Source organism: Carcharhinus amblyrhynchos, chromosome 17, assembly GCF_965287045.1.
Source record: "Carcharhinus amblyrhynchos chromosome 17, sCarAmb.v2.hapA, whole genome shotgun sequence".
Classification (NCBI taxonomy): domain Eukaryota; kingdom Metazoa; phylum Chordata; class Chondrichthyes; order Carcharhiniformes; family Carcharhinidae; genus Carcharhinus; species Carcharhinus amblyrhynchos.
This window is the reverse complement of record NC_137340.1, coordinates 28,344,021-28,367,002: the sequence shown is the minus strand read 5'-3', so window position 1 is coordinate 28,367,002 and position 22,982 is coordinate 28,344,021.

Here is a 22,982-nt window from a genome sequence, read left to right as displayed (position 1 = left end):
CCAACTCAAAGAAGCCTATGGCCTGTGACTGACCAAAATGGAACAAGTTCATTCAGCAAAGCACTAAACACATGCAGAAACTTTGTCAGGAACATGCAGAGGTGAAGTGGAAATGTGAGACAGAGTGCATAAACTTCTAACCAACTTATCTACCGGACCCGTCAAGCTTTGCCCCGCATGGGACAGATTGCACAGTGGACTTAGAACCCATCGAACCAGGTTGGAAGCAAGTCATCTTTGATCCTGAGGGACTGCCTAAGAAGAAGAAGAGGAGGCTAACAGACAAATTCAGATGTTAGGAAAATACCCTCTACTCAATTTTTATCAAATGTAAATTGTGCTTTGAGTGGAAAGATTGGTTCAAACCACGTTAAACAAGATTGAACCAGTTTCCACACAAGGTGAAAGGCCTGCATGTGGATCCTGATTTAGACTCCAAGATTTACTGACGCTTGGATCAGTCTGTTCAAATCATCATATGACCTTCCTCAGAAGCGATGGTGTGGTCTTACCGGCCATTCACGCCACACTCCCGCTGCAGTGAAGTCAGAGATTCTGGCACCCAGCCAAACATGCATTTGCTGCAGCAGGATGGGAAAATCCCAGCTGCGGGTCAGGTTGGACAATCCAAAACAATGTTTCTTCAGCCTTCTCGTCTCACTAATAACAGGGTCTGCTGATTGGCATTTAATTTGATTCTTGTTCAAAAGTTCCTTGTGGATTCTGATGTATAATACTGGACGCATAATATAAACTGGGGCAGAACGGTGGCACAGTGGTTAGCACTGCTGTCTCACAGCGCTTGGGATCCAGGTCCAATTCCAGCTCAGGTGACTATGTGGAGTTTGCATATTTGCTCTGTGTCTTTGTGGTTTCCCCCGTGGTTCTCCAGTTTCCTCCCACAGTCCAAAGATGTGCGGGTTAGATTAATTGACCATGCTAAATCGACCTGAGTGTCAGGGAGGATTAGAAGGGAATAGCAGCACATGTGGGGTTATGGGAATAGGGCCTGGGTGGGATTGTGGTGCAGACTCGATAGGCTGAATGGACCTCTTCTGCACTGCAGGGATTCTATGATTCTGTGGTTCTACTTGGCTCAGCAGTGGCACTTCTCACCTCTGAGCCAGAAACTCAAGAATTCAAGCTTCCCTCCATGTTTTGAGCGTATAATATCACTTGACATGTCACTGTAGAATTGTGAGGAACCGTGTAAAGAAAAATGAACACAATTAAGGACAACGGAGTTATTTTCCTATAAATAAGAACTTAAAGAATTTAAAAAGGATTGATTTGTGTAAAAGGGCAAATGCAGCTCTCAATATACACGCTGGCACATCCTTATATCTTTGAGAGCAATGATGTTGGCGCTAAAGATGCTCTAAATAGGACTGATCTACCCTTCCCCCGAGGAATAAAAACCAACCGAGATTATCCCTAGATAAGATAGACACGCACCTAGAAATTGCACACACTTTTTTTTCCCTCACAGCTTCAGGAAAGATGGTGCAGTGAAGAGACTGATAAGAAGACATTTTCAACCTAGAACCATATTCTAATCTTAAAGCACAGACTCTTGACTAAGGGGGAAAAAAATGACACAAGTGTACCAGAATCAAAGGGGCCCACAACTCTCTAGAATTTGATAGGTATACACCTGAATTAAAGAGCGTTGGCTTTTATGGGAATTTAAGTGATCAAATTCAAACTTGGAACATAAAAAGTAGAACCTAATTACAATTATGTTTCCGCTAGGCTCTGAACTGCATGTTCAGTTTCTTTTAAAATAAACATTTACATGTTTTAGAGTTTATATTGCATCTCAAAGTTTTCTGTATCATTAACCCAAGAACTTGGCTTTGTACTCCCTTTGGTGGAGTGGGCAGACTGAGGGATTTTAGCTGAACTTGCATTCGGGAAATTACAGTCTTGACTATAAGGCTAGCTAGAGGATGGTAATAATCTTGGTTGGTTCTTATTCCTTGGGGGAAGGGTAGATCAGTCCTATTTAGAGCATCTTTAGTGCCACGATCAAGCGTAGTTTGCTCGTCCTACATTTGATAGAAGTCAATGAGGTTACACTGAGGCTTCATTTGAAGCCATTTTTTAAAACGCCATCTCGGCCTTTTGGCTAAGACGAAGCTCAGATCAAGCACTGGAGGGGATGCCTGCTCCTATCAGCTTGGATCTTGTTGATCGAGCCTAAGACAGGAAAAGTGATTATGCCACCTGATCGCTGTCCCCCCACCCCCACCGTCCCCTCCATTCCCCATCCTTTCCCCCCTCCCCCCGATTGCCAGTCTCCTTTTCTACCCCCCCCACCACTGATCGCTGGCCTCCCTGATCACCGGCCCCTTAATCACCAGTCCCACTAAAAGTGGGGCCTATCTTGTCAGCTTGAATCTGTAATGTCTCTCTTGTAGGGACTTGGATTTGACCCATTTGGATTTTTGATTGGAATTTTCTTTTTAAATCTTTAGCATCTGACCTTCTCTACCAAGTTGAGCCGAGTTATCTGGGGAGTGCCCTTGACTAGGAAGGGGCTTGGATTACAATTCACCATAATGTGAAGGCAATGCTTCCTCACCAAGGGATGTTAACCTCATGTCTCATCTAGGCTCCGAGTTGAATATAAATGATCCTATGGTCCTGTTTGGAAAAGAGGAGGTGTGTTTTCATGGCATCCAACTTGATGGTTATCCTTCACTCAATAACAGCAAAACCTGACTGAGTTGTCATTTATCTTCCCACTTTAAGTTCAAAGCTGCAGCGTTTACCCACAAAACAACAGCGACTGTACCTAAAAAATAAATCATTTCCCGTAAAATACATTGGAACATTTTGAAGACATAAAAGGTATCATATCAATGCAATGGGTGTGATTTACCCGCCCCGCTGTGCTGGTTGGGTAGCATGTTGCAGTGCGAAATTTAAACAGAAAACTAAATATCCGAATCAGGCCCAGAGTCCAGCTGGTCGCAATCTTCCCAGGCCATGTTTTATGATGTGATCAGCCTCGTACCCGGGAAGGGGCTTATTTAAATATTCATAAGCATATTTCACTCTGTTTAGCAAGCTCTGGATGCTGTTTGCCAGATTCACTTCGCACTCCGAGCTCACCAGTGAACTAATGAGAACCAGACATGATGGCCTCACCAGTGGAACTGGAGATGATTGAGGTCCCCTGGGAAATCAGGGGTGGTGGTGGAAGAGGGGGCAGTGCCCCTTGTGCAATGCCAGCCTAGGACCCTGGCACTGCTCACTGGGGTGGGTGGACCTCATGGGGAGAAGGGCCAGACAGGTGCAGAATCAGCTGGAGGAGGGGTGTTCAGTAGGAGGGGAGGGAAGGGGATAACTCCACATATACGGAGGGGTGGGGACTAGTGGTGGGACTGGGTAGGGGCCAATGATTAGGAGGCCAGTGATCGGGGAGCCCAGCGATCAATGGTGGAGGGAGAGAGGGAGACTAGCAATCAGTGAGGGGCAGCGATCAGGAGGCCAGTGATCGGGTGAGGTCTATTTGGGGTGTCTGTGGAGGGCTGATGATCAGGAGGTGTTTGTGAGAGGGTCCGTGGGGGCAGGGGGGAATGGGTATGATGATGTCCGTTGGGGGTGTGTGGGAGTAGTTGACAGGTCTCCCACATACTGTGTAGACTTGTACACAGTATATGGGAGATCAGTGTGCATGCTAAGCAGTCTGCACCCAGCTTCTCTCTCTCCCACCTCCCTACTGGCATGACACTCCTTACTGCCAACAAAAGTGGCAGACTGTGGGAAAATTGCATGGAATAGCTCACTGAAAAACCAGAGTGAAACTCACTGGTTTTCAGACTTGTGTAATACTTTGTCCGGAACGTTACGGCTGTTCATGCCGGCGGGATTTTCCCATCACGCTGCAATGAATAGTGATTTGGCTGGGCACCAAATTCTCCGACCTCACTGCCGTGCCAGAGGGGCATGGATGGCCTGTAAGACCATGCCCTTAGAATTGTGGGGGGTGAATTCCACCCAATATCTTTTCTTTTAGCCTGATCGTCCATAACAGAGGCAGCCACACTCTCAATTATGTACAAGAATTTCCATGGGAGCCAAGAGCTGCATAACTCATCTGAAATACAATGGAGTAATTTCCATGAAGGTGAGTATTTATTATCTGGAGGAAAGATGTACAGGTTAGATCAATTGGCCATCTAAGTTGCACCTTAGTAGTATCCCAAGATATAGAGGTTAGGAGGATTACTGAGATAAACATTAGGGTTATGGGTCAGTCTGGGTAAGAGTGGGTGCAGACTTGATGGGCTGCATGGCCTCCTTCTGCACTGTAGGGATTCTATGATTGTTAAATAGGAATTTTCCTTGCTCTCTGTCAGAAGCTATGAGCATGAGCATGAGCAAATCCCTTTGAATTCCTCTGCCAGAGAGGAAATGTCATTTCATTGTGGGGAGGGGGTTCCCTTCTCCAGAACTGATCACTCAGCCGCACTGTATTCATACAGCTTTTATCTGAAATCTCTGAGCCTTCCTGGAAACTGTCTCTATTATGTTGAAAACCTTTGATTTCCTTCAATTTCATAGTGCAGTGCTTTGAAATAAGTTTTGACTGATACCCAATAAATTTCTACTGTGTCCAGTCAGTTGTGTTTATTTATCTTTCTCTTCGTGCTTGGATGTGTCTCAAGCAACTCCCATTGTTCCTAACTACAATGTTTATAAGAACTCTAAACCTGATTGACAGTTGTGGATTCTTCAAAGGGAAGATGTGGTTTCACTCCCTCTTTTTCTGATCATGTATTCTCTTTGGAGAAACCTTCAATGAAATTTTCCTGTCTCACCTGCCATGGGAATCATAGCAGGCAAGAAGAAAAATTCAATGGACCATTTAAAGATGCATTGAACACGGGTGTAGAATTTCTTAGGGCATGCATTGTCCCTTCATCAGGTGAGTGATGAAGGGGCAACGCTCCAAAAGCTCAGGCTACAAAATAAACCTGTTGGACTTTAACCTGGTATTGTGAGACTACTTATATTGCTTACCCCAGTTCAATGTTGGCATCTCCACATCATCACTGGCTAGGGGAATTTAGTAGAAGGCTTTCATTTTCTTCAAAGCTGGTGAAAGATCCATTCAGATCTCTTCCCCATGCACAATGTGGTATGTACACCACCCTCATTAACGTAGGGTAAAACAAAACATGCAACACAATATGTAGCAGAGGTTTATATGAATCATGAGCAGCAGGGTATTTGCTTCACCTGGGAGAGGAACCCTAACCTTCCTAAGTTTTGTCAATAACTAATTAAGTCACAATAACTTCAAGGATTGGCTCCACTGGTTAACTTATAAAACACAAATGATTTATTGTAACTATTTACAGAGTGCCTTAAATGGTCTTTCAATACTTAGCTTTAGGGTTCAACTGCTGGAACAAGCCTCAACAAGTCCCAGTGAATCCCCGATTCCACCTTTGATTGGATGTATGTGTCACATGACTTTACCCTCAGAGAATGGCCCATAAAGAGGCTAACCCCTTACTACATGAAAAATAATATTTTTTGCCTTAAACTGAAGTTGGAGGCATCGTTGGTTGAACCATGATGAATGTATCCTTGTAACATGTTTAACTGGTGAATCTGTTTCAACTTTTGGCACTTAGCAAACAAGCAAGTGGGGCGGGGGGAAGGATAAAGCTATGGGAAGTATAATGGGTAATGGGAAGCAAAGCAGCTGGTTAGCATGGGGGAGATTTCAACTACAAGGAAAATGATGAGAATGTTAAAAGGAAGAACACAGGAGATGTTATTAATGGAGGTGTAGGTTCAAAAAGAAGATATAAAAACCAGCATAAGAGCACTTTAAGAACATATAAACAGAAGAACTAGAAGCAGAAATAGGCCATTTGGCCTCTTGAACTTGCCCGCCATTCAATAAGATCATGGCTGATCTTTTTGTGGAGTCAGCTTCTCTTACCCGCCCGCTCACCACAACACTTGATTCCTTTACTGTTCAAAAATTTATCTATCCTTGCCTTAAAAACATTCAATGAGTGGTCTCAACTGCTCCACTGGGCAGGGAATTCCACAGATTCACAACTCTTTGTGTGAAGAAATTCCTCCTCAACTCAGTCCCTCTTATTTTGAGGCCATGCCCCCCAGCTCTGTTTTCTTCTGCCAGTGGAAACAACTTCCCTGCTTCTATCTTATCTATTCCCTTCATGATTTTATATATTTCCAAAAGATTCCCCCCTCATTCTTCTAAATTTCAATGAGTATAGCCCCACTCTACTCAGTTTCTCCTCATAAGCCAACCCTCTCACCTCCAGAATCAACCTAGTGAATCTCCTCTGCACCCCCTCCAATACCAGAATATCCTTTCTCAAGTAAGACCAAGTGTGGCCTCACCAGCATCTTACACAGCTGCAATATAACCTCACTGTTTTAAACTCCTCTAGCAATGAAAGACAAAATTCAATATGCCTTCTTAATTACCTGCTGCAGCTGCAAACCAATGTTTTGTGATTCTTGCATAAGGACACCCAGGTCCCTCTGCATAGCAGCATGCTGCAATTTTTTACCTTTTAAATAATAGTCCATTTTTCTGTTATTCCTGCCAAAATGGATGAACTCACATTTACTAATATTGTAGTCTCTTGACCCTTGCCCACTCACTCAGACTATCTATATCTCTTTGCAGACCTGGTGTCGTCTGCACACCACTCATCTTAGAGTCATCTGCGAACTTTGACACTCAACACTTGGTCCCCAACTCCAAATCATCTATGTAAATTGTAAACAATTCTGGTCCAAATACTGATCCATGAGGCACACTACTAGTCACAGATCACCAGTCAGAAAAACACCCATTTATCCCCACTCTTTGCTTTCTGAATGCTCATAGCATTCGAAACAAGGTAAATGAGTGACGGCACAAATCATCATGAATGAGTATGATTTAGTGGCTATTACAGAGACATGGTTGCAGGGTCGTCATGACTAGGAATTAAATATCCAGGGGTATCAGACTATTTGGAAGGACAGACAGGAAGGTAAGGATGGTGGCGTAGCCCTGATGTTTAAGGATGACATCAGGGCAGCAGTGAGAAATGATATAGGTTCTATGGAGAAAATGGTTGAATCCATTTGGGTGGAAATTAGAAATAGTAAGGAGAAAAAGTCACTGATAGTATAGTCTATAGGCTGTCAAATAATAGCATCATAGTGCAGTGAGCAGTAAACAAAGAACTAAATGATGCATGTAAAAATGGTACAACAATTATCATGGGAGATTTTAATCTACGTGTCAACTGATCAAACCGGGTTTGTCAAGGCAGCCTTGAGGAGGAGTTCATAGAATGTATCTGTGATAGTTTCCTCGAACAGCATTTGATGGAACCTCGGAGGAAGCAAGCTATCCTAGATCTGGTCCTGTGTAATGTGACAGGAATAATTAATGATCTTACTGTTAGGGATCCTTTTGGAAGGAGCCAACACAGTATGATTGAATTTAAAATATAGATGGAGCATGAAAAGGTAAAATCCAATACCAGTGTCTTGTGCTTAAACAAAGGAGATTACAGTGGGATAAGAGAGGAGTTGGCTAAGGTAGACTGGGAGCAAAAACATTATGGTGGGACAATTGAGGAACAGTGGAGGACTTTCAAAGTGATTTTTCACTCTGCTCAGCAAAAGTAAATACCAGTGATAAAAAAGTACTGTAGAAAAAGAGATAATCAACCATGGTTATCTAAGGAAATAAAGGAGGGTATCAAATTGAAAGAAAATATATACAAAATGGCAAAGATTAGTGGGAAACTAGAGGATTGGGAAATCTTTAAAGGTCATCAGAAAAAAAAACTATAAAGAAAACTAAGATAGACTATGAGACTAAACTAGTTCAGAATATAAAAATAGATAGCAAAAGTTTCTACAAATATGAAAAACGAAAAAGAGTAGCTAAGGTAAATACTGGTCCTTTAGAGAATGAAAAAGAGGATTTAATAACGAGAAATGAGGAAATGGCCAACGCATTAAGTAGGTATTTTGTGTTGATCTCCACACAAATAACGTGCCCAAAACTGATGACAAGGAGGTTGTGGCAGGTGAGGACCTAGAAACTATCATTATCACGAAAGAGGTAGCGTTGGGCAAGTGAATAGAGCTAAAGGTAGACAAGTCTCCTGGTTCTGATAGAATGCATCCCAGGGTACTAAAAGAGATGGCGGGGGAAAGAGGAAATGCATTAGTGGCAACTTACCAAAATTCACTGGACTCTGGGGTGGTTCCGGCAGATTGGAAAACAGCAAATGTGATACCATCGTTTAAAAAAGAAGGCAAATAAAAGGCGGGCATCTATTGGTCGGTTAGCTTAACTTCTGTAGTGAGGAAAATGCTTGAATCTGTCATCAAGGAAGAAATAGTGAGACATCTGGGTAGAAATTGTCCCATTGGGAAAACACAGCATGGGTTCGTGATAGGCAGGTCATGTTAAACTAATTTACTAGAATTCTTTGAGGATATTACAAGTATGATGGACAAGGGGAATTGGTGGATGTGGTGTATTTGGCTTTCCAGAAGGCGTTTGACAAGGTACTGCACAAAAGATTAATGTATATGGCATTATGGGTAATGTATTTGCATGGGTCGAGGATTGGTTAACTAACGGAGAGCAAAGGTTGGAGTAAATGGGTGTTTTTCTGGTTGGCGTTTAGTGACTAGTGGTGTGCCTCAGGGATTAGTGTTGGGACCTAATTATTTATCATTTACATAGATGATTTGGAGTTGGGGACCAAGTGTAGTGTGTCAAAGTTTGCTGATGACACTAAGATGAGTAACAGAGCAAAGTCTGGCAGATGGAGTCTAGCAAATGGAGTACAATGTTGGTAAATGTGAGGTCATCCACTTTGGTAGGAATAACACAAAATGGACTGTTATTTAAATGGTTAAAAAATTGCAGCATGCTGCTGTACAGAGGGCGCTGGGTGTCTTTGTACATGAAACGCAAAAAGTTGGTTTGCAGGTGCAGCAGGTAAGTAAGAAGGCAAATGGAATTTTGTCTTTTATTGCTAGAGGGATGGAGTTTAAAAACAGTGAAATTATGTTGCAGCTGTATAAGGGGCTGGTAAGGTCACACCTGATCTCCTTACTTGAGAAAGGATATACTGGCACTGGAGGAGAAGTTGAGAAGATTCATAAGGTTGATTCCAGAGTTGAGAGGATTGGTTTATGAGAAGAGATTGAATAGACTGTGATATTACTCATTGGAATTTAGAAGAATGAGGGGGGATCTTATAGAAACATATAAAATTGTGATGTGGATATGATGAAGGTATAGCACTCCAAAAACTCGTGATTCCGAATAATTCTGTTGGACTTTAACTTGGTGTTGTGAGACTTCTTACATATAAAATTATGAAGGGAATAGATAAGATAGAAGCAGGGAGATCGTTTCCACTAGTTGGTGAAAATAGAATTAGGGTGCATAGCCTCAAAATAAGGGAGATTTAAGACTGAGTTGACGAGGAACTTTGTCACCCAAACAGTTGTGAATCTGTGGAATTCCCTGCCCAGTGAAGAAGTTGAGGCTATCTCATTGAATATTTTTTAAGGCAACGATAGTTAGATTTTTGAACAGTAAATAAATCAAGGGTTACGGTAAGCAGGGGGATAAATAGCACTGAATCCACAAAAAGATCAACCAAGCTCTTATTGAATGTTGAAGCAGGCTCAAGGGGGCAAATGGCCTACTCCTGCTCCTAGTTCTTATGTTTTTATGTTCATTGTTTGGGGAAAAGTACAACACCGACATTCCCAGATAATCTAATGAATGGCATGTAAGTAGTGGACTGAAATCGATTTTGATTGTTTTTGTAATATTGTCTTGCTTTTTTTAGACTAAGCCTCAAGCAATGGGAATCAGAAGATTAGAAAGTAACTGATAATTAACAGTTTATCACCTGTTAACTACCAGGTTGGAAAACTGGACAATCTCCAGAACAAAGAGGCTGGTCCTTAGTTTCTGCAATAACCAATGTAACTAAGAGGCAAGTGGCAGCAATGAGCCTGAAGAAACATTACTGGAATTTATGGCCTTGCCAGACCTAGTTCAAGACATAAATAATCTTTAAGACTGATGGCTTTAGGCAGCATTTGAGTTGATAAGAAGCAAAGGACAGGTTAGATGTAATTTAAAAGGTATGATAAACAGTCTGGTGCTGTAATTGAACAGCTGCCAGCTATTAATACTTTGTGAGGAAGAGGAGCAGGACATTATATTTAAACACACAGATGTGGACTCTCATTTATTCTCCAGCCCTGTCAATTCCTCAAACTTTCAGATGTGGGGATTTCAGATATGGGGCTGTGCGGTGGCACAGTGGTTAGCATCGCTGCCTCAGAGTGCCATGGACCCAGGTTCAATTCCAACCTTGGGCCACTGTTTGTGTGGAGTCTGTGCATTGTCCCCATGTCTGCAGGGGTTTCCTCCCACACTCCAAAGATGTGCGGGTTAGGTTGATTACTTATACTAAATTGACCCTAGTGTCGGGGGGATTAGCAGGGTAAATATCTGGGGTTACAGTGATAGGGCCTGGGTGAGATTGTGGTTGGTGCAGACTTAATGGGCTGAATGGCCTCCTGAACTGTGGGATTCTATGATTAATTTCTATGCAAGAGGAAGATTCCATAGCAACCCAGAAAAAAATGTAGGCTTTTTTTCTTTAGAATCCCTACAAATGCAGAAGGAGGGCATTTAGCGCTTTGAGCTTGTACGAACCACAATCCTACCCAGAACTTATTACCGTAACCCCACATATTTACACTGCTAATCCCCCTAACATTAGGGTCAATTTAGCATGGCCCATCAACCTAATCTGCACATCTTTGGACTGTGGGAGGAAACTGGAACACCCAGAGGAAACCCATGCAGACATGAAAAGAGTGGACAGTCACCTGAAGCCAGAATTGGTCTCTGCCGCTGTGAGGCAGCAGCGCTAACCATTGAGCCACCGTGCCACCCCATTTGAACAATTGATAGGTTTAGGCCCATTTGATGTGTTAATATTTGCAGCAATATCATCTGGGAAGTTAAATAGAAATTATGCATTTTCATTGCGACAGTTTGAGTAAAGTGATTAAATTCTTAAGATAACATAAATAAAGTATACGGTGCATTCTCCATATCCTTAAGGTTTTATTTCTGGTTGGACAATATCCTGAGCATTTAGTTTTATTTATTTATTTTAATTATCACTTAGATTATCTGTTTTAAAAAGCAGATTGGTTCACTCAATTTAAAACTAGTAACAAGTCTTTCTGATAGACTTCCTTCAAGTAATGTTTGGTTGGCCACGGGCTGCGCAAGATCCATACCTGAAGGACCAGTCAGCAGTAGGGAGGGTCATGAACAATACAATGGCAACTTATGAGCAGAGGGGTGATGCACGTTACATACCAGGGAACTGGGGAGAAAGAAAAGGCCATTTGGTCCATTAAGTCTGCCCAACATTTCATTGTGGCTAATGCATTATGACTAAAAAAGAAGCTGATGTTCCCTTGCAACATCTTAACCTGCTGGTTCACTATGAAATTAATGTAATTAGGATAACGTTTAACACTGGACTTAGACGATGCCAAACACAACATCATATATTGAATTACATAAGCATTTATGGTAATTCACTGCTACACTTATTGCATCAGTTCTATTAGATAGAACCTAATAAATAACTCCAATATAGTTTGTTAACCTTTCTGATAGAAGAGTGAAAAACCATTGCAATAAAACACCATGCTCCCATAATGAACGGATTAGATCTAAGCTAAGCTGTCCTGTCATATGCAGCTATGAATGGTGGTGGACAGTTAAACATCTAACGGGAGAAGAAGCCTCCACAGATATCCTTATCCTCAACAGTGGGTGAATCCAGAAAATCAATGTAAAAGACAAGGCCGAAGGGCATTTGCAAATATCTGCAGCCAAAAGTGTTGAATAGGTATCCACCTCAGTCTTCTCCTGTATTCCCCAACATCCCAAATGTCAGTCTTCAATCAATTCGATTCACAGAATCCCTACAGTGCAGAAGGAGGCCACTCGGACCATCAAGTCTGCACTGACAACAATCCCACCCGAGCCCCTTCTCCATCACCCAACATATTTACCCCACTAATCCCTCTAATCTACATATCCCGGGACACTAGGGCCAATTGAATATGGCCTATCAATCTTACCCGCACACCTTTGGAGTTTGGGAGGAAACCGGAGCACCCAGAGGAAACCCATGCATGCATGGGGAGAATGTGCAAACTCCACACAGACAATGACCCAAGATTGGAATTGAACCTGGGTCCTTGGAGCTGTGAGGTAGCAGTGCTAACCGCTGTGCCGCGGTGCCACTCCATTCCAGATAATATCAAGAAGTGGTTGAAGGCATTGGATACTGTAAAGACCATGGGCCCTGACATCATTCCGACAATAGTACTGAAGACTTGTGCCTCAGGACTAAAGCATCTAATGTTGATCTGTCATGCTCTGACTTTGAAAGTAATGATTCAGGTTGTGACAGCTCAGGGCATCATGTATCTATAAATTAAAATTTCACACTTTATGAAGACTGGGAACGTCCTTGAGTGGATGCAGATGAAATATACTAGAATGGTTCCAAGGATGGGAGGATTTTAGCTACAAGGCTAGGTTGGAGATGCTTGGATTGCTCTCCCTGGAGCAAAAGAGATTGAAGAGAGATTTGACAGAGGTGTACAAATTTTTCTGGAGATGATAGAGAGAAGGAGGTAGAATTGGAGCATTGGCCTTCACCCACATTGCAGGCTTCTCCAGGGTCCAAGGTGCCATAGACTGCAGGCAGAATGCTTTGCTCACAAACACAGCATCACCGACTCTGACTAATTTATCACAAAATGCAATCTGAAAAGAAAATTCATCCTTGCCCATGACTGCATGACCAACTCTCAGTACTCGCCCTTTCTTCCAGGATTGATTGATGCATTGAAATGTCATTCCTCATCAGCCCTTTCACGATTGACTGCAACTGGGACCATGTGCAGCCAACTGTTTTAACCAATAATGAGGGAAGAGCTCTCTTTGACAAGTGACGCAGGAGAAATAGTCGGTAGTTGAGACATAGACTGGGAGACTTGACAGTGGATCTGTGAGTGAGTGATTTTGGAATGCAGTGGTTCTGAAACTGGAGGCCTGGGAAACTGTAGCTCTTTTCAGGGATTTTGCCACCTAAGATTTGTGGATGTGAGTCAGTGGGCAGCAGCCAAAATGCCTCCTGGTAATCTCTGACCTGTTACAAAATAAAGAACCCTCTGATATGGTTGACAATTTAGCTGTCAATCTATATTGGTTTGTGTGTGAAAAAAACAGCAACTTAAGATTGTAAATTTGAATCTTTTCCTGTGTTTTCGCATCATTTATGAGACATTGATTTGATTTGATTTGATTTATTATTGTCACATATATTGGGATACAGTGAAAAGTATTGGGCACTATACAGTCAAAACAACCTTCATAGAATTCATATGGGAAAAGGAAAGGAGAGGTACAGAAAGTAATGTTACAGTCATAGCTAGGGTGAGGAGAAAGATCAATTTAATATATGGTAGGTCCATTCAAAAATCTGACAGCATTAGGGAAGAAGCTGATCTTGAGATGGTACGTGACCTCAAACTTTTGTATCTTTTTCTCAATGAAAGAAGGTGGAAGAGAGGATGTCCAGGGCGTGTGGGGTCCTTGATCATGCTGGCTGTTTTTCCAAGGCAGCAGGAAGTGTAGACAGAGTCATGGATGGGAGATTTGCATGATGGAACAGGCAACATTCACAACCTTTTGTAGCTTCTTTTGGTATTGGGAAGAGCAGGATCCACACCGATGGTGTGATATATCCGGAAAGGATATTCTCCATGGTGCATCTGTACTGATTGACGAGAGTTAGCCCACCATCACCATCCTGCTTTCTTTCTGATTAGAAACGGAAGGCATTGTCTAAATGCCTGTTTGCGACCAGATGTAGTGCATCATGCAAGTCTGCGCACAACTTCCTGGCTATACAGAGGCAAGTTCTGATTCATTCATCTGTTCATTCATATGGAATGGCTTATTTTTATTATGTAAATTCTATGTAATTTCTTCCTAAACAGCTCTAATCTACATGCTGCTCTTCTATCCAACCTTATAAATCCTATATTTATGCAAATTAAAAGCTTGCAAGTAACAGATAATTTTTCTTTGATGTCAGCATCCAAGAAAAAGAAAATAATTGTGTGGCAGACATCTGCCGTTCATGTCATCCTGAAACATTGTGTGAATATGTAATTTTATGCAGTGATATTGTGTAGTATGGTGTTGGAACACCAAAGTGTAACACACTAGAATGCATTTTGATGCACAGACTGAAATGATATCCTTATTATCTTGTGTTTCTTTTTGCACTGCAGTCAATTAGTATGTGCATCAAACCAACTAGTTGACAGCTTATTCAGTAGAGGATGGGGTATTAACTATCACATGCATACTGAGTAGGAAACTCATTATGTTAATCTTGGGAATAATTACAAGTACTTTGTCAGAGGAAGAACATTTAAATTTTAAATGCAAGACACAATTTATTGCTGTTTTTTAAAAAGCACTTATAGCCATTCCTTAGCAGCATTGTGATAGGTGGAGGGAAGTTCAGTACGCTTTGTTAAATTGCTTGTTTTGATAAGAAAAACAATGAAAAGTTTGCAGACTATCCCTGTAGCACATTGTGTTTCTGTCCAGATCAACAAAAACAGCAACGACTTTAACGTCCTGACACTCACCCTCAGTAGGGTCACCAAGAAAATGACACTGGGAACACAGGATGTGTATGTTTAGATACAATCAGAAAGTATTTGAATCATCGGCCTCAGGTGCCAGAGCAATGAGGATGAGTGAGGAGATCAATCTCTGCCTTCAAATTGTTCCATGCTGCTGAAGGCAGGTTGTTTTGTGACAGCCATGTTGCATTTCGAGTCGGGTGGATGTGTGGTGGAGTGGGGGGGTTGTTGTGGATCACGGGGTCCGACTTCGGCCTGTCAGCATGGACCCAGGTTGGAGCGTTGACCTCGGGCCTTAGCGCTGACTCTGGGTCCTAATGCAGGCAGCAGCAAGCATTGTTGCTGGAGGGGCTGGGCTGGAACCTCTCTGAAGTGGCAATGCTGCAGCCTCAGAACTTGTCAGGCAACACTGTCTGTGGTCACGATTGCATGGGTGCTGGGTGTGTGTTAGTGAGAGGTGGAGGAATGGAGGAGGGGGTTGTGTTGCCATTCTGGGGCTGTGGGTAGGAACATGGGGAGTGTTTGTTGCAGGGGGCTGTGGGGGTATGTGGGGAATTTGTGTTGCTGGGTGTTTGTGGGGAGGAGGTATGAGGAGTGTGTGTTTCTGGGGGTATGTGGGGAGGTATGCGGAATGTGTGTTACTGGGGGTGTGTGGGGGGAATGTGGGGAGTGTGTGTTACTGGGGGTGTGTGGGGGGAATGTGGGGAGTGTGTGTTACTGGGGGTCTGTGGGGGGAATGTGGGGAGTGTGTGTTACTGGGGGTGTGTGGGGGGAATGTGGGGAGTGTGTGTTACTGGGGGTGTGTGGGGAGGTATGCGGAATGTGTGTTACTGGGGGTGTGTGGGGGGAATGTGGGGAGTGTGTGTTACTGGGGGTCTGTGGGGGGAATGTGGGGAGTGTGTGTTACTGGGGGTCTGTGGGGGGAATGTGGGGAGTGTGTGTTACTGGGGGTGTGTGGGGGGAATGTGGGGAGTGTGTGTTACTGGGGGTGTGTGGGGGGAATGTGGGGATTGTGTGTTACTGGGGGTCTGTGGGGGGAATGTGGGGAGTGTGTGTTACTGGGGGTGTGTGGGGGGAATGTGGGGAGTGTGTGTTACTGGGGGTCTGTGGGGGGAATGTGGGGAGTGTGTGTTACTGGGGGTCTGTGGGGGGGGTGTGGGGAGTGTGTGTTACTGGGGGTCTGTGGGGGGAATGTGGGGAGTGTGTGTTACTGGGGGTGTGTGGGGGGAATGTGGGGAGTGTGTGTTACTGGGGGTGTGTGGGGGGAATGTGGGGAGTGTGTGTTACTGGGGGTCTGTGGGGGGAATGTGGGGAGTGTGTGTTACTGGGGGTGTGTGGGGGGAATGTGGGGAGTGTGTGTCACTGGGGGTCTGTGTGGGGGGAATCTGGGGAGTGTGTGTTACTGGGGGTGTGTGGGGGGAATGTGGGGAGTGTGTGTTACTGGGGGTGTGTGGGGGGAATGTGGGGAGTGTGTGTTACTGGGGGTCTGTGGGGGGAATGTGGGGAGTGTGTGTTACTGGGGGTCTGTGGGGGGAATGTGGGGAGTGTGTGTTACTGGGGGTGTGTGGGGGGAATGTGGGGAGTGTGTGTTACTGGGGGTCTGTGGGGGGAATGTGGGGAGTGTGTGTTACTGGGGGTGTGTGGGGGGAGTGTGGGGAGTGTGTGTTACTGGGGGTGTGTGGGGGGAATGTGGGGAGTGTGTGTTACTGGGGGTGTGTGGGGGGAGTGTGGGGAGTGTGTGTTACTGGGGGTGTGTGGGGGGAATGTGGGGAGTGTGTGTTACTGGGGGTGTGTGGGGGGAATGTGGGGAGTGTGTGTTACTGGGGGTGTGTGGGGGGAATGTGGGGAGTGTGTGTTACTGGGGGTCTGTGGGGGGAATGTGGGGAGTGTGTGTTACTGGGGGTGTGTGGGGGGAATGTGGGGAGTGTGTGTTACTGGGGGTCTGTGGGGGGAATGTGGGGAGTGTGTGTTACTGGGGATGTGTGGGGGGAATGTGGGGAGTGTGTGTTACTGGGGGTGTGTGGGGGGAATGTGGGGAGTGTGTGTTACTGGGGGTCTGTAAGGGGACTGTGGGGAGTGTGTGTTACTGGGGGTCTGTGGGGGGAATGTGGGGAGTGTGTGTTACTGGGGGTGTGTGGGGGGAATGTGGGGAGTGTGTGTTACTGGGGGTGTGTGGGGGGAGTGTGGGGAGTGTGTGTTACTGGGGGTCTGTGGGGGGAATGTGGGGAGTGTGTGTTACTGGGGGTGTGTGGGGGGGATGTGGGGAGTGTGTGTTACTGGGGGTCTGTGGGGGGAATGTGGGGAGTGTGTGTTACTGGGGGTCTGTAAGGGGAATGTGGGGAGTGTGTGTTACTGGGGGTCTGTAAGGGGAATGTGGGGAGTGTGTGTTACTGGGGGTGTGTGGGGGGAATGTGGGGAGTGTGTGTTACTGGGGGTCTGTGGGGGGAATGTGGGGAGTGTGTGTTACTGGGGGTCTGTAAAGGGAATGTGGGGAGTGTGTGTTACTGGGGGTCTGTGGGGGGAATGTGGGGAGTGTGTGTTACTGGGGGCCTGTAAGGGGAATGTGGGGAGTGTGTGTTACTGGGGGTGTGTGGGGGGAATGTGGGGAGTGTGTGTTACTGGGGGTGTGTGGGGGGAATGTGGGGAGTGTGTGTTACTGGGGGTCTGTGGGGGGAATGTGGGGAGTGTGTGTTACTGGGGGTCTGTAAGGTGAATGTGGGGAGTGTGTGTTACTGGGGGTCTGTTGGGGGAATGTGGGGAGTGTGTGTTACTGGGCGTGTGTGGGGGGAATGTGGGGAGTGTGTGTTACTGGGGGTGTGTGGGGGGAATGTGGGGAGTGTGTGTTACTGGGGGTGTGTGGGGGGGAATGTGGGGAGTGTGTGTTACTGGGGGTCTGTAAGGGGAATGTGGGGAGTGTGTGTTACTGGGGGTCTGTGGGGGGAATGTGGGGAGTGTGTGTTACTGGGGGTCTGTAAGGTGAATGTGGGGAGTGTGTGTTACTGGGGGTCTGTTGGGGGAATGTGGGGAGTGTGTGTTACTGGGCGTGTGTGGGGGGAATGTGGGGAGTGTGTGTTACTGGGGGTGTGTGGGGGGAATGTGGGGAGTGTGTGTTACTGGGGGTGTGTGGGGGGGAATGTGGGGAGTGTGTGTTACTGGGGGTCTGTAAGGGGAATGTGGGGAGTGTGTGTTACTGGGGGTCTGTGGGGGGAATGTGGGGAGTGTGTGTTACTGGGGGTCTGTGGGGGGAATGTGGGGAGTGTGTGTTACTGGGGGTCTGTGGGGGGAATGTGGGGAGTGTGTGTTACTGGGGGTGTGTGGGGTGAATGTGGGGAGTGTGTGTTACTGGGGGTCTGTGGGGGGAATGAGGGGAGTGTGTGTTACTGGGGGTGTGTGGGGGGAATGTGGGGAGTGTGTGTTACTGGGGGTCTGTGGGGGGAATGTGGGGAGTGTGTGTTACTGGGGGTGTGTGGGGGGAATGTGGGGAGTGTGTGTTACTGGGGGTGTGTGGGGGGAGTGTGGGGAGTGTGTGTTACTGGGGGTGTGTGGGGGGAATGTGGGGAGTGTGTGTTACTGGGGGTGTGTGGGGGGAATGTGGGGAGTGTGTGTTACTGGGGGTGTGTGGGGGGAATGTGGGGAGTGTGTGTTACTGGGGGTCTGTAAGGGGAATGTGGGGAGCGTGTGTTACTGGGGGTGTGTGGGGGGAATGTGGGGAGTGTGTGTTACTGGGGGTGTGTGGGGGGAATGTGGGGAGTGTGTGTTACTGGGGGTGTGTGGGGGGAATGTGGGGAGTGTGTGTTACTGGGGGTGTGTGGGGGGAATGTGGGGAGTGTGTGTTACTGGGGGTCTGTAAGGGGAATGTGGGGAGTGTGTGTTACTGGGGGTCTGTAAGGGGAATGTGGGGAGTGTGTGTTACTGGGGGTCTGTGGGGGGAATGTGGGGAGTGTGTGTTACTGGGGGCCTGTAAGGGGAATGTGGGGAGTGTGTGTTACTGGGGGTGTGTGGGGGGAATGTGGGGAGTGTGTGTTACTGGGGGTCTGTGGGGGGAATGTGGGGAGTGTGTGTTACTGGGGGTCTGTGGGGGGAATGTGGGGAGTGTGTGTTACTGGGGGTGTGTGGGGGGAATGTGGGGAGTGTGTGTTACTGGGGGTCTGCGGGGGGAATGTGGGGAGTGTGTGTTACTGGGGGTCTGTAAGGGGAATGTGGGGAGTGTGTGTTACTGGGGGTCTGTGGGGGGAATGTGGGGAGTGTGTGTTACTGGGGGTGTGTGGGGGGAATGTGGGGAGTGTGTGTAACTGGGGCTGTGTGGGGGGAATGTGGGGAGTGTGTGTTACTGGGGGTGTGTGGGGGGAATGTGGGGAGTGTGTGTTACTGGGGGTCTGTAAGGGGAATGTGGGGAGTGTGTGTTACTGGGGGTCTGTGGGGGGAATGTGGGGAGTGTGTGTTACTGGGGGCCTGTAAGGGGAATGTGGGGAGTGTGTGTTACTGGGGGTGTGTGGGGGGAATGTGGGGAGTGTGTGTTACTGGGGGTGTGTGGGGGGAATGTGGGGAGTGTGTGTTACTGGGGGTCTGTGGGGGGAATGTGGGGAGTGTGTGTTACTGGGGGTCTGTAAGGGGAATGTGGGGAGTGTGTGTTACTGGGGGTCTGTGGGGGGAATGTGGGGAGTGTGTGTTACTGGGGGCCTGTAAGGGGAATGTGGGGAGTGTGTGTTACTGGGGGTGTGTGGGGGGAATGTGCGGAGTGTGTGTTACTGGGGGTGTGTGGGGGGAGTGTGGGGAGTGTGTGTTACTGGGGGTGTGTGGGGGGAATGTGGGGAGTGTGTGTTACTGGGGGTCTGTGGGGGGAATGTGGGGATTGTGTGTTACTGGGGGTCTGTAAGGGGAATGTGGGGAGTGTGTGTTACTGGGGGTCTGTAAGGGGAATGTGGGGAGTGTGTGTTACTGGGGGTGTGTGGGGGGAATGTGGGGAGTGTGTGTTACTGGGGGTCTGTAAGGGGAATGTGGGGAGTGTGTGTTACTGGGGGTGTGTGGGGGGAATGTGGGGAGTGTGTGTTACTGGGGGTGTGTGGGGGGAATGTGGGGAGTGTGTGTTACTGGGGGTGTGTGGGGGGAATGTGGGGAGTGTGTGTTACTGGGGGTGTGTGGGGGGAATGTGGGGAGTGTGTGTTACTGGGGGTCTGTAAGGGGAATGTGGGGAGTGTGTGTTACTGGGGGTCTGTGGGGGGAATGTGGGGAGTGTGTGTTACTGGGGGTCTGTGGGGGGAATGTGGGGAGTGTGTGTTACTGGGGGTGTGTGGGGGGAATGTGGGGAGTGTGTGTTACTGGGGGTCTGTGGGGGGAATGTGGGGAGTGTGTGTTACTGGGGGTGTGTGGGGGGAATGTGGGGAGTGTGTGTTACTGGGGGTCTGTAAGGGGAGTGTGGGGAGTGTGTGTTACTGGGGGTCTGTAAGGGGAATGTGGGGAGTGTGTGTTACTGGGGGTCTCTGGGGGGAATGTGGGGAGTGTGTGTTACTGGGGGTGTGTGGGGGGAATGTGGGGAGTGTGTGTTACTGGGGGTGTGTGGGGGGATTGTGGGGAGTGTGTGTTACTGGGGGTGTGTGGGGGGAATGTGGGGAGTGTGTGTTACTGGGGGTCCGTGGGGGCAATGTGGGGAGTGTGTGTTACTGGGGGTGTGTGGGGGGAATGTGGGGAGTGTGTGTTACTGGGAGTGTGTGGGGGGAATGTGGGGAGTGTGTGTTACTGGGGGTCTGTAAGGGGAATGTGGGGAATGTGTGTTACTGGGGGTCTGTGGGGGGAATGTGGGGAGTGTGTGTTACTGGGGGTCTGTGGGGGGAATGTGGGGAGTGTGTGTTACTGGGGGTGTGTGGGGGGAATGTGGGGAGTGTGTGTTACTGGGGGTCTGTAAGGGGAATGTGGGGAGTGTGTGTTACTGGGGGTCTGTCGGGGGAATGTGGGGAGTGTGTGTTACTGGAGGTCTGTGGGGGGAATGTGGGGAGTGTGTGTTACTGGGGGTCCGTGGGGGGAATGTGGGGAGTGTGTGTTACTGGGGGTCTGTGGGGGGAATGTGGGGAGTGTGTGTTACTGGGGGTCTGTGGGGGGAATGTGGGGAGTGTGTGTTACTGGGGGTCTGTAAGGGGAAAGTGGGGAGTGTGTGTTACTGGGGGTCTGTCGGGGGAATGTGGGGAGTGTGTGTTACTGGAGGTATGTGGGGGGAATGTGGGGAGTGTGTGTTACTGGGGGTGTGTGGGGGGAATGTGGGGAGTGTGTGTTACTGGAGGTCTGTGGCGGGAATGTGGGGAGTGTGTGTTACTGGGGGTGTGTGGGGGGAATGTGGGGAGTGTGTGTTACTGGAGGTCCGTGGGGGGAATGTGGGGAGTGTGTGTTACTGGGGGTCCGTGGGGGGAATGTGGGGTGTGTGAGTTACTGGGGGTGTGTGGGGGAATGTGGGGAGTGTGTGTTACTGGGGGTCTGTAAGGGGAATGTGGGGAGTGTGTGTTACTGGGGGTCTGTGGGGGGAATGTGAGGAGTGTGTGTTACTGGGGGTCTGTGGGGGGAATGTGGGGAGTGTGTGTTTCTGGGGGTGTGTGGGGGGAATGTGGGGAGTGTGTGTTACTGGGGGTCTGTGGGGGGAATGTGGGGAGTGTGTGTTACTGGGGGTGTGTGGGGGGAATGTGGGGAGTGCGTGTTACTGGGGGTCTGTGGGGGGAATGTGGGGAGTGTGTGTTTCTGGGGGTGTGTGGGGGGAATGTGGGGAGTGTGTGTTACTGGGGGTCTGTGGGGGGAATGTGGGGAGTGTGTGTTACTGGGGGGGTGTGGGGGGAATGTGGGGAGTGTGTGTTACTGGGGGTGTGTGGGGGGAATGTGGGGAGTGTGTGTTACTGGGGGTGTGTGGGGGGAATGTGGGGAGTGTGTGTTACTGGGGGTCTGTGGGGGGAATGTGGGGAGTGTGTGTTACTGGGGGTCTGTGGGGGGAATGTGGGGAGTGTGTGTTACTGGGGGTGTGTGGGGGGAATGTGGGGAGTGTGTGTTACTGGGGGTCTGTGGGGGGGAATGTGGGGAGTGTGTGTTACTGGGGGTGTGTGGGGGGAATGTGGGGAGTGTGTGTTACTGGGGGTGTGTGGGGGGAATGTGGGGAGTGTGTGTTACTGGGGGTGTGTGGGGGGAATGTGGGGAGTGTGTGTTACTGGGGGTGTGTGGGGGGAATGTGGGGAGTGTGTGTTACTGGGGGTGTGTGGGGGGGAATGTGGGGAGTGTGTGTTACTGGGGGTCTGTAAGGGGAATGTGGGGAGTGTGTGTTACTGGGGGTCTGTGGGGGGAATGTGGGGAGTGTGTGTTACTGGGGGTCTGTGGGGGGAATGTGGGGAGTGTGTGTTACTGGGGGTCTGTGGGGTGAATGTGGGGAGTGTGTGTTACTGGGGGTCTGTGGGGGGAATGTGGGGAGTGTGTGTTACTGGGGGTGTGTGGGGGGAATGTGGGGAGTGTGTGTTACTGGGGGTCTGTGGGGGGAATGTGGGGAGTGTGTGTTACTGGGGGTGTGTGGGGGGAATGTGGGGAGTGTGTGTTACTGGGGGTGTGTGGGGGGAGTGTGGGGAGTGTGTGTTACTGGGGGTGTGTGGGGGGAATGTGGGGAGTGTGTGTTACTGGGGGTGTGTGGGGGGAATGTGGGGAGTGTGTGTTACTGGGGGTGTGTGGGGGGAATGTGGGGAGTGTGTGTTACTGGGGGTGTGTGGGGGGAATGTGGGGAGTGTGTGTTACTGGGGGTCTGTAAGGGGAATGTGGGGAGCGTGTGTTACTGGGGGTGTGTGGGGGGAATGTGGGGAGTGTGTGTTACTGGGGGTGTGTGGGGGGAATGTGGGGAGTGTGTGTTACTGGGGGTGTGTGGGGGGAATGTGGGGAGTGTGTGTTACTGGGGGTGTGTGGGGGGAATGTGGGGAGTGTGTGTTACTGGGGGTCTGTAAGGGGAATGTGGGGAGTGTGTGTTACTGGGGGTCTGTAAGGGGAATGTGGGGAGTGTGTGTTACTGGGGGTCTGTGGGGGGAATGTGGGGAGTGTGTGTTACTGGGGGCCTGTAAGGGGAATGTGGGGAGTGTGTGTTACTGGGGGTGTGTGGGGGGAATGTGGGGAGTGTGTGTTACTGGGGGTCTGTGGGGGGAATGTGGGGAGTGTGTGTTACT